Below are 10,064 nucleotides of genomic sequence, written 5' to 3'. Positions count from 1 at the left end.
CACTTGAAGTTGAAGCGGCACAACGAGGACGTGTGGGGATATGCTTTGTGACGTGCAATATGCAGCAAGGACTTTCAAGTGATGTCCTGCCCTGCTGTCATTTTCGATGCACATTGAACACTGCGATAATGTAAGTGGATGTATTGTGCCATTTATTACGCATGATATATATTTAGAAATTTCTCAATTGGAGGTGAAGTGAAATGGGGTTTAACGTCGTACTTAAGAATATTTCGCTCATATGACGACGTGAATGCGTGCATAGGGGCGTGTCACGCTTAGAAACAACGTTAGAAAGACATATAGGTATATAGACCCTACCCTAGTACTATATAAAAGTACTAGGGTAGGGTCTATATACCTATATGTCTTTCTAACGCTGTTTCTAAGCGTGACACGCCCCTGTGAATGCGTGTGTATGTATGTATGGCTGCTTGTACTAAAGTAAGACCAGAAATGCTTGGAAAATACTTTTTGGCAATTATTTGATAATGGTTGATATTTCAGATTCAAAACTCATATATAATCATTCATACCACCTCGACCTAATACGGCATATGAGTAATCATGATGTACCATTCCCTAATCATAATGATTACTCGTAAAATCGTAAAACATAGAACAAATCCCATGGTAGAAACACTTCTAAGAAACAAACGATACTGTGACCCACCTGGCAGGCAGACAGGGTGACAGCGTTATGTAACGCACGGACAGTACATGTCAAGGACCGTCTCAAAATATCAAGTGTCAGTATCACTGCTGGTCGAGGACTCTAGCGGAATTACAACAGGACATTCATTGTCTCTTTGTTCTCATCTTGTATTTTAGCACACGTCGGTGGGATTTTGCGTTCATACAGTTATAAACTGCACGTCGTATGACACCCTTATCAAAGCTATCCAGTTTGTGTTTCCTACCTGGTTTTGATTTTGACACGACCCCTGAGGTTACTGATTTGTTTACAAATTTGTAAACCTGACTATATGTCATATTAAGGGCTTTACACATTCTATAGTAAACCCTGTCATAGCTGACGAGAGGTTTCTCCCTTTGTTTCTCCAGTATGAAATACTGGTATAAATTTGAAATTAATTGTTCTGCAGTGATATCAAGTCGCATGTTGCCAGTTCAATGCTCATACACGAAGTGAAACTTCTATGTGAATGAAAAAGATTATCTATATGCGATTTGAATTAAGATTTCTTTAAAGTAATTATTTTGACTATAACTACTACAAGAGTTCCATCTTTTTCACATATAGATGTTAAAAACCCCAAAACTTTTAACAATCATTTATGTAATTTAATTTGTTGAGGCTATAGGAATAATTATAGTCTGTATTTCAAAACTACAGGTTGTACTTAGAATATTTACGAATGTTGTTAAAACGTCAAAATTTCCTCCTGTAAAGTCACCCCTTGTGTGCATTTTTTCATCTGAGCTTTAATATCCAGCTAGGTAGAGTCGTACGTGTATCATATATGTGCTTTTATCTTGTGTCAAATTCATCCTATTGATATTGAAGCCAAAAAGCATTTTCCAAGCATTTCTGGCCTTACTTTAGTCATGGCTGTTTGTACTAGTCCAGGCTTAAGCTGGTGCTAGCTCACTGAGATACCATGCCGCAGTTAAGCATGAATACCCCACTCGACACATTATACTGACTCCGAGCCGACCAGCCCTTGTTGTACCCATTAATGCCGAGCGCCAGGCAGGGACCAACAAGTACCATATTTTAACGTCTTTTGGTATGACGCGGCCGGGGATCGAACCCGCGACCTCCCGCTTTTCGGGCGGACGCTCTAACCACTACACCACGATAACGGTTTTCTATTAGAACTATCCGTTGGAGATTGTAGATGAGTGCGAGTGAGCTATGGAGCACTAGAAATAGACTTCAGACATTGTACCCACGTTGGGAATCAAACCCAGCGTACACTCTAACCAGCGTAAGGTCCTTAGCAACACACGTACACTAAGTGTATCCAGGCTCTGTGAGTCGATAGCATGTCATGTCTTAATTGCGTTGATCGATGCTCATGATGTCAATCACTGAATTGTCTGGCCAAGACTCGATTATTTACGATCATACAGCTGAGACTGGCTTAGTGCGGAGTTTAACAAAACAAAACAACAACAACAACAACAACAACACACACTCACAAAACAAACATACATTTAGTTGATATGGGGTTAATTTCGCTTTCAAGATTACGGCAACCCACATGAGTATATGAGAATGTAGGCGCTAGCCGTTAGCTATTCTCAGACGAATAGGTCGTGGGTTATACACTATAACTGTCTGCGGTCACATGGGATCCATACTGAGAAAGCCATGCTATGCTGGACTTTCCCTGTGAAGAATGTGGTCAGTAGATGTAGGGGGTGTATTTTGCTGGTCAAGATGTTCCGAGTAGCGGGGAAAGTATAACCTTCCGCATGCATGGTGAAGTGTAAGAATGCGGGTGCTCTGTGCACCCAATGATTCCCCAGTTACCTTAGAGAGGCAGTTATAGTGTAGGTCAAAGTCGTCTAGAGGCCTAATCACATGTACCCTATATTGGCAGATAAGTAATATAGACAAAGAATTATTGCAATACAATCAGAGGTACAGATAAGCTGCGTATCTGCGTAAATTGTGAAAACTCAATTCCTATTAAGTCTATTGTGTACAAGTTCGCTTGATGTTTTTGTAAATGCTCAGTAAATTTGATCTTACATGCGTACACACAAAATGTCAAGTCTTAACTTGAGTATCGGGTGAGGTGAGGTGAAAGTGGGTTTAACGTCGTGCTTGAGAATATTTCGCTCATATCACGACGTGCATGCGTGTGTATGTGTATGTGTATGTGCGGCTGCTTGTACTAGCCCAGACTGAAGCTGGTTTTATAGTGCTAGCCCACTGAGATACCATGCCGCAGTGAAGCATGAATACCCCACTCAGACACATTATACTGACTCCGAGCCGACCAGTCCTTGTTGTACCCTTTAATGCCGAGCGCCAGGCAGGGACCAACAAGTACCATATTTTAACGTCTTTTGGTATGACGCGGTCGGGGATCGAACTTGAGTATCGGTTGATAGATAAAATAACTGAGGTGTATTGAGAGGTTCTATTTCAGCACATGAACTTGGCAACTTGCAGTCTTTCTTATCGTTTCTCATTTTACAGATGAATAACAAACACGTACATATTTAAACTTTACTATGTTTGTTTGTATACACACTGCGAACAGTTTCCTCAGCATGGAGTACCTGGTTCATATGTGCTGCAGGCTATATTTATCAGTTTTATTCATATAAAGCTGTATTTGTTTCTATTTTGTATGTCGAGAGCCTGATATGGATAGTGTGTCCATGTGAACCTTATGTTCAAATCATATAAAGTTTTATATAGATTGTAGATCTCCCCACGTTTGTGTCAATGTATCAGGTGCGTTTGTATATATGTGTGTGTGAGACACATAATGAGTGAGCGAGTGGGTTACGATACTTCAAACAAAATTCTGTCAGTATTCTCCGCCCCCCTCTCTCTCTCATCCCCTCTCTGAGTGAGTGAGTGAGTGAGTTTAGTTTTACGCCCTAATCAGCAATATTCCAACTATATGGCAACGGTCTGTAAATATTCCAGTCTGGACCAGACAATTCAGTGATCAACAGCATGAGCATCGATCTACGCAATTGGGATACTATGACATTTGTCAACCAGGTGTCAGCATGTGTCAACCTGACCACCCGATCCCGCTAGTTGCCTCTTACGACAAGCATGGGTTACTGAACATCAATGCTAACCCGGATCCTCACGGGTCTCCCCCTCTCTCTCCCCGACTATCACAGAATGTGTTCAGGAATCACTCTCAAATAGTGACGATACCTGATCCTGCTCAGGCAGAAAGGTGAGCTTATCTTGCCCCACCAGCGGCACCCTGACATAGGGCTGGAATGCTGTCAACTGGAACTATGGTGAAAGGGTACTTTCGCGAGTGCGTCAGTGAGTATGGTTTTACGCCGCTTTTAGCAATATTCCAGCAATATCACGGTGGGGGACACCAGAAATGGGCTTCACACATTGTACGGATGTAGGGAATCGAACCCAGGTCTTCATCGTGTAGAGTGGACGCTTTAACCATTCGGCTACCCCACCGTCCCCTCGCGAATACGACTTCCACGACATAAGACAATAAGTGTAGCAGAACAATACCATTATATTTTATTGTGTATGAGAATAATCATATAAATGTACAAACATGAAGTAATGCAACATATTGCATGGTGACACAAGGTGACGTTCATCACCGGATACTGCACAACATCTCGGCAACGTGCCATCTATATGACGGCGATCTGTAAATAAGCCACTCAGAACCAGACAATCCGGTGATTGGTATCGGGCGTATTGATCTACGCCACTGCGATACGATGACGTTTCAAGCAGGTCAGCGAGCCTGTCTACCCGATCACCTTTATAGACACTTACAACAATCATAGTTGCCGCTTACATATACGGCATTACGTACATATTTGAAAGATAAGCACATATTAACATTAAATTAAATTTAACACTGATGTTCAAAAATATTTTTCAGCAAAGTTGCATATTATATACAATTACACTGAACATAACAAACATAATAGCTCATAACACAGCTTTCAAACCCAAACCTTGCATTGTGCAAATATCATATGCAAAAATATAATTGTTTGAAACCAAACTATGCATAAAATAAAACAAAACATTTTAGAGTGCGATTTGGCTTTAACACTGCCCGTAACAACATTTAGGGTATTCTGCTGCAAAAAAAGTTAAGAACCGATTCTTTGTATTATATTACTACAGATAATCGGCCTTGTCCGAATTTTTATTTCATAACTTCAGGCCATTTGTCATTCCCCATTCTTACACATTACAGGTTTAGGGTATGTACATGGAATATTTTTGATAGTAATGTGAAAGAATCGGTCATCACAGATTAACCATGGCACTATTACAGAATCAAGGTGTCCCTTAAATTCTTTCCAGTAGTATATATCACGTTGACAGTTCTCATTCTGTCCAGTAGTATATATCACGTTGACAGTTCTCATTCTGTCCAGTAGTATATATCACGTTGACAGTTCTCATTCTGTCCAGTAGTATATATCACGTTGACAGTTCTCATTCTGTCCAGTAGTATACATCACGTTGACAGTTCTCATTCTGTCCAGTAGTATATATCACGTTGACAGTTCTCATTCTGTCCAGTAGTATATATCACGTTGACAGTTCTCATTCTGTCCAGTAGTATATATCACGTTGACAGTTCTCATTCTGTCCAGTAGTATACATCACGTTGACAGTTCTCATTCTGTCCAGTAGTATACATCACGTTGACAGTTCTCATTCTGTCCAGTAGTATATATCACGTTGACAGTTCTCATTCTGCCCACAGTACTGGGATATACTGACGTACAAAAGAAAGTAAACACAAGGGCCCCCGTTTATCAAAGCAATGGTAGCGCTAAGGTGATCGTAACTCCAATACTTTCACATAGACTTACCGCAGTCGTAGCGATACGATCGCTTTGTGAAACTTTCCCCTGAAGCTTTGGGATCAATCACAATCCAAACATTTTTCAAAATAATTACATTGCTGTTTTCCCCACCTAGCCCTTAATGCACTGAAAAGCCCGAAATGAAGCAGGTTAAGATTTTCGTTAGGTTCGAATTCTGAATGTCCTGGGGTGGTGGGGTAGCCTAGTGGTTACAGCGTTCGCTCGTTACGCTGAAGATCCGGGTTCGATTCCACATATGGGTACAATGCTTGAAGCCAATTTCCGGTGTCCCTCGCCGTGCTTTTTCTGGATTATTTCTAAAGGCGGCGTAAACAATACTCACTCACTCACTCACTCTATATGGAAATTGCGGGAAAGTTGGTGTATTCTTCCTGGTCATCCTGGTTATGTCCGTCCCTGGCTTCCAACACATTGACATACTCTGGCTGGTCATCTTCATCATCACCAGCATCTGAAGCAACTGAAAGTACTACGTAGTGGGTAATCATGTTATAGAGGCAATGGGCTAGCCTAGTGGTTACAGCGTTCGCTCGTCACGCCGAAATCCCGGGTTCGATTCCTAACATGGGTACAATGTGTGAAGTCCCATTCCGGGATCACCCGCAGTGATATTGCTGGAATATTGCTAAATCCGACGTAAAAACCCAACTAGGTCATTCTCTAGATCGCAATTGGGAGTATGTGTTCATTCTATAACTGCAGCATGGCCTCTCAGAGGGCCTGTGATGTAAATCCGGTATCAGCCAGGGCAACATCAAGCAGCCACACATGCATGAGTGTAATCATCCTGAACCCTATATACAGTCGAACACCGTTGTGTCGAAAAAACGAGTTATCAGATATTCGACATGGTTGCAAAGTAACTAAAAATGGAATCCACTGAGACCATGATTTTACCTCCAGACAACCGGAAGTTCGACAAAACAATGTTCGACTCAGTGATGTTTGACTGTATTTGATTGTTATGTCTTACCAGCTGCTGTGGTCTCCAAAGGTTTTCGGGCAATGGGCAGTTGGTCGTAATCTGTTGAAGAAAAGAGACGAAAATACAACATTAATATTTGTGTTCCAATTTGTTATGTATGATTGATGGTTGATTATGAAAATAAACTAGTGCTCCAAAGAAACTTTACACCCGCAAAATGTTTCACAAAAACTCCCAAAGATAAAAATGAAGTGATAAGACCATACTGAGCCATGTCAAACACGTACAGAGTCATCCTTTCCGGGAACAAACGGCGAAACAAGTTTACGAATCACCTAAACGTCACAAAAATCCAAAACGATTTTTGTATGTAACACGAAATGCACGTGTATATTGGCGATATAAAAAAGCCTACGCGACACGTGAGCTTCACTGTAGTTAAATAACACAAAAAATATGCCACGTTTGAGGCGAATCGAAAGGGAGAGAGCTGTCGGAATGGCCCAATAAGGAACTAACCACATCGTATTGCCAGAACCTTCAGCTACATCCGAGCAACTGTCAAAGAACTGATGCAACGAGAAAGACAAACAGGCAATACGTCAGACAGGCCTAGGTGTGGACGACCACGTTTGACAACGCCCATTGATCGCCACATCCGGACAATTCATCTGAGAAATCGTTTTCAACAGAAGCGACGGTACTAGGACACCGTATCAGTCGACGTACAGTGTACCGGCGACTAAAAGAACATGGTATTCGAGCACGTCGACCCTACCGCGGAGTGCATCTAACTCTTCAAAACCAACGTCGTCGACTGACGTGGGCCAGGCGAGTTCGTCGTTGGCAGATGCATGATTGGCGATGTGTGATGTTCACCGTCGAGAGTACGTTTTGCCGACGATAAGATATAGCAACAATAAAAATACCTGACTCCGGAGCCGATCTTGCTTCAGGCACGAAACTGTGGAATGTATTGCCCAGCATGTCCTCGTCACCTGAATCACAAAGTACGAAGTGGTCAGTCACTGCTAGTCTGTATTGTTAAAGATCACTGGTTGTGTGTATTGTTATCGATCACTGGTTGTGTGTACTGGTCAGTCACTGGTTGTGTGTATTGGTCAGTCACTGGTTGTGTGTACTGGTCAGTCACTGGTTGTGTGTACTGGTCAGTCATGGTTGGTCAGTGTCACTGGTTGTGTGTATTGTTCAGTCACTGTGTGTACTGTCAAATCTGTCAGTGTACTGGTCAGTCACTGGTTGTGTGTACTGGTCAGTCACTGGTTGTGTGTAGATGGTCAGTCACTGGTCAGAAGTTCAAGGACCATTCAGGATCCGGTTTAGAATTGTTCTTTAAAGGTCACATGGTAACATCGTTATAAATGAATGTCCCCGTCATTAAAACTACTCATTTCGACCTTTAATTGACTTAAATCGACCTTTTTTGACAACAGTCACTGGTTGTGACGTCATATGAGGAATAGCTTTAGGGGCCGATGCAGAAGTCACTGGTTAGGGGTTAAATTATCTTGTTTACAGGCACTGTATGTACAATTGTTGTGGTCATGTTCTCACAATCACTGGTTGTGTTTCCGAGTTACAACTTGTTCTCATGACGATTCAGTCAAAATTGTTGGTGTGTTAGGCCCTATTTGTATAATGACTGGTCAGTAATCATGGTTGTTTGTATTCTCAAAACAGTGTAAGTTTTCACATGCTGGTCAGTCACTGGTTTGTGTGGTATAAACCTACACATGGTCAGTCACTGGTTGTGTGTATTGGTTGTATGTAGATTTACTAATCTATACTGAATACACTCTGTCGTGTCGGTGTCTGCGTAAAAACAACGTCCTTCTTTCAAAGGATTAACCGGCAATACATTGATTGATTGCCAATTATTAGCTAACTCAATTACTGTTTTTAAAGAAAGGCGGACATTATGCAATTAGTTGCCAGGTGTGCTATCTTGGGTGACCAATGAGACTATACACCAATACCTGAAAAGATTTATCACTTTTTTCGTATATTAAACTGTTAAAAGACACATCATTTGGAACAGTTTTGTGGATATTGATGGATACATTCCTCGAACAAGGTAATGGCCTGATATTGTTCCTATAACTTTAATCTGTTTTAATTTTAATATTTGCATTTTGTTTTATTCATTTGTCGTAGCATTCAACAGAATCATTGTTTTCGCCGTGAAGTGTAATGAGACAGACAACATGCACTAGGGTGTGTGTGCGAATTATGATTCACATTGGCAAACTATAAAATGTCTAGATATTACAGTTCTGTTATAAATTCACTATAAGTATCAGCAGATCGTCTGCTTTTATTTAGTTTCAAAATGCATACAAGTGTGATAATAAACTAATTAGGATTATAAGACCAAATATAAAGACGCACATTGACTAGTATCTACATACTGGTGAGTGGACATTAACCATGGGAATGTAGCAAGAAATTTATCGCGCAGTATTGTGACTTCGACCCCACCTCGCTTCCGTGGAAGAAATCGTTATGTTATAAGTTGTGTCATGCAAAATCCGTTTGGTTATGATTCCAATACATATTTAACTACGAGTAGAAAGTAGTTTTCTAACTTGATGAAAACAAACTATAATCTCATTAATTCTAACAGATTTTTTTTATTTTTAAAAATGGCGGCGCCCTGTCGGGAACATCCGCCAGTCTGAGGATAAATGGTATTTAGGTTTGTTTTCACCGAGTTACAAAATCAAAACTACTTTCTACTGGTAGTAAAATATGTATTTTATTGATGGCCAATAGGATTTTGCATGACATAGCGTATAACATAACAATTTCTCTCGTGGCAGCGAGGTGGGTGTGAATATAATACTACTTACAATATTATTGTTACTTCGACCACAAACTCACTTCCGAGGAAGAAATCGTTATGTTACAAGTTGTGTCATAGAAAATCTTTATGGTCATCAATCATATGCATATTTTACTAGAATTAGTAAGTAGTTTTGATTCTTAAACTTCCGTGAAGCGATCTGAACACAAGTAAGATATCGTTTCAGGCTTCCACAACGCTCGCTTCGCACTCACAAACATAACCCATTTAGCACGAACTGCGGGGTCCTGTGGAAATCTGTGCATGGTGACACCATCGCCCGACCTCTAGGAGCAATTGACGACAACGCAACGATTCGGCATGTCGTCGTTGATGTCGAGAAATCATCAAAATGATGAGCGTGCTACACATTTTCTATACAACTAACTGAAAATCGTTCCTCATATGACGTCACTGCAGTGCTCTGGCGACAGAGTTACGTAACCTGTCTGTGGTTTCGTTGGCGGGCGAGAGGGAGACAGGCGACTTTTTGACCACTTTTAATCGCTCGGTATTAATTAACCACAAGTTTTTAAAGAATAAATTTGGTGTTCCGCATAAGACTAACCACAAATCTTTCATATGTAATGGTTAAAAGAGTAACAAAAAACAAAGTTTAGTGGTTCTTTAACAGTCCATGGTTGTCATTTGAGGCGACACATGGGATCGGGTGGTTAGGTTCACTGACTTGGTTGAAACTTGTCATCGTATCGATGCTCA

The sequence above is a fragment of the Haliotis rubra genome, unplaced genomic scaffold (assembly GCF_003918875.1).
Source record: "Haliotis rubra isolate DU_JTF1 unplaced genomic scaffold, ASM391887v1 Scf765, whole genome shotgun sequence".
Lineage (NCBI taxonomy): Eukaryota > Metazoa > Mollusca > Gastropoda > Lepetellida > Haliotidae > Haliotis > Haliotis rubra.
The sequence above is the reverse complement of the archived record's forward strand: the minus strand, read 5'-3'. Positions refer to the sequence as shown.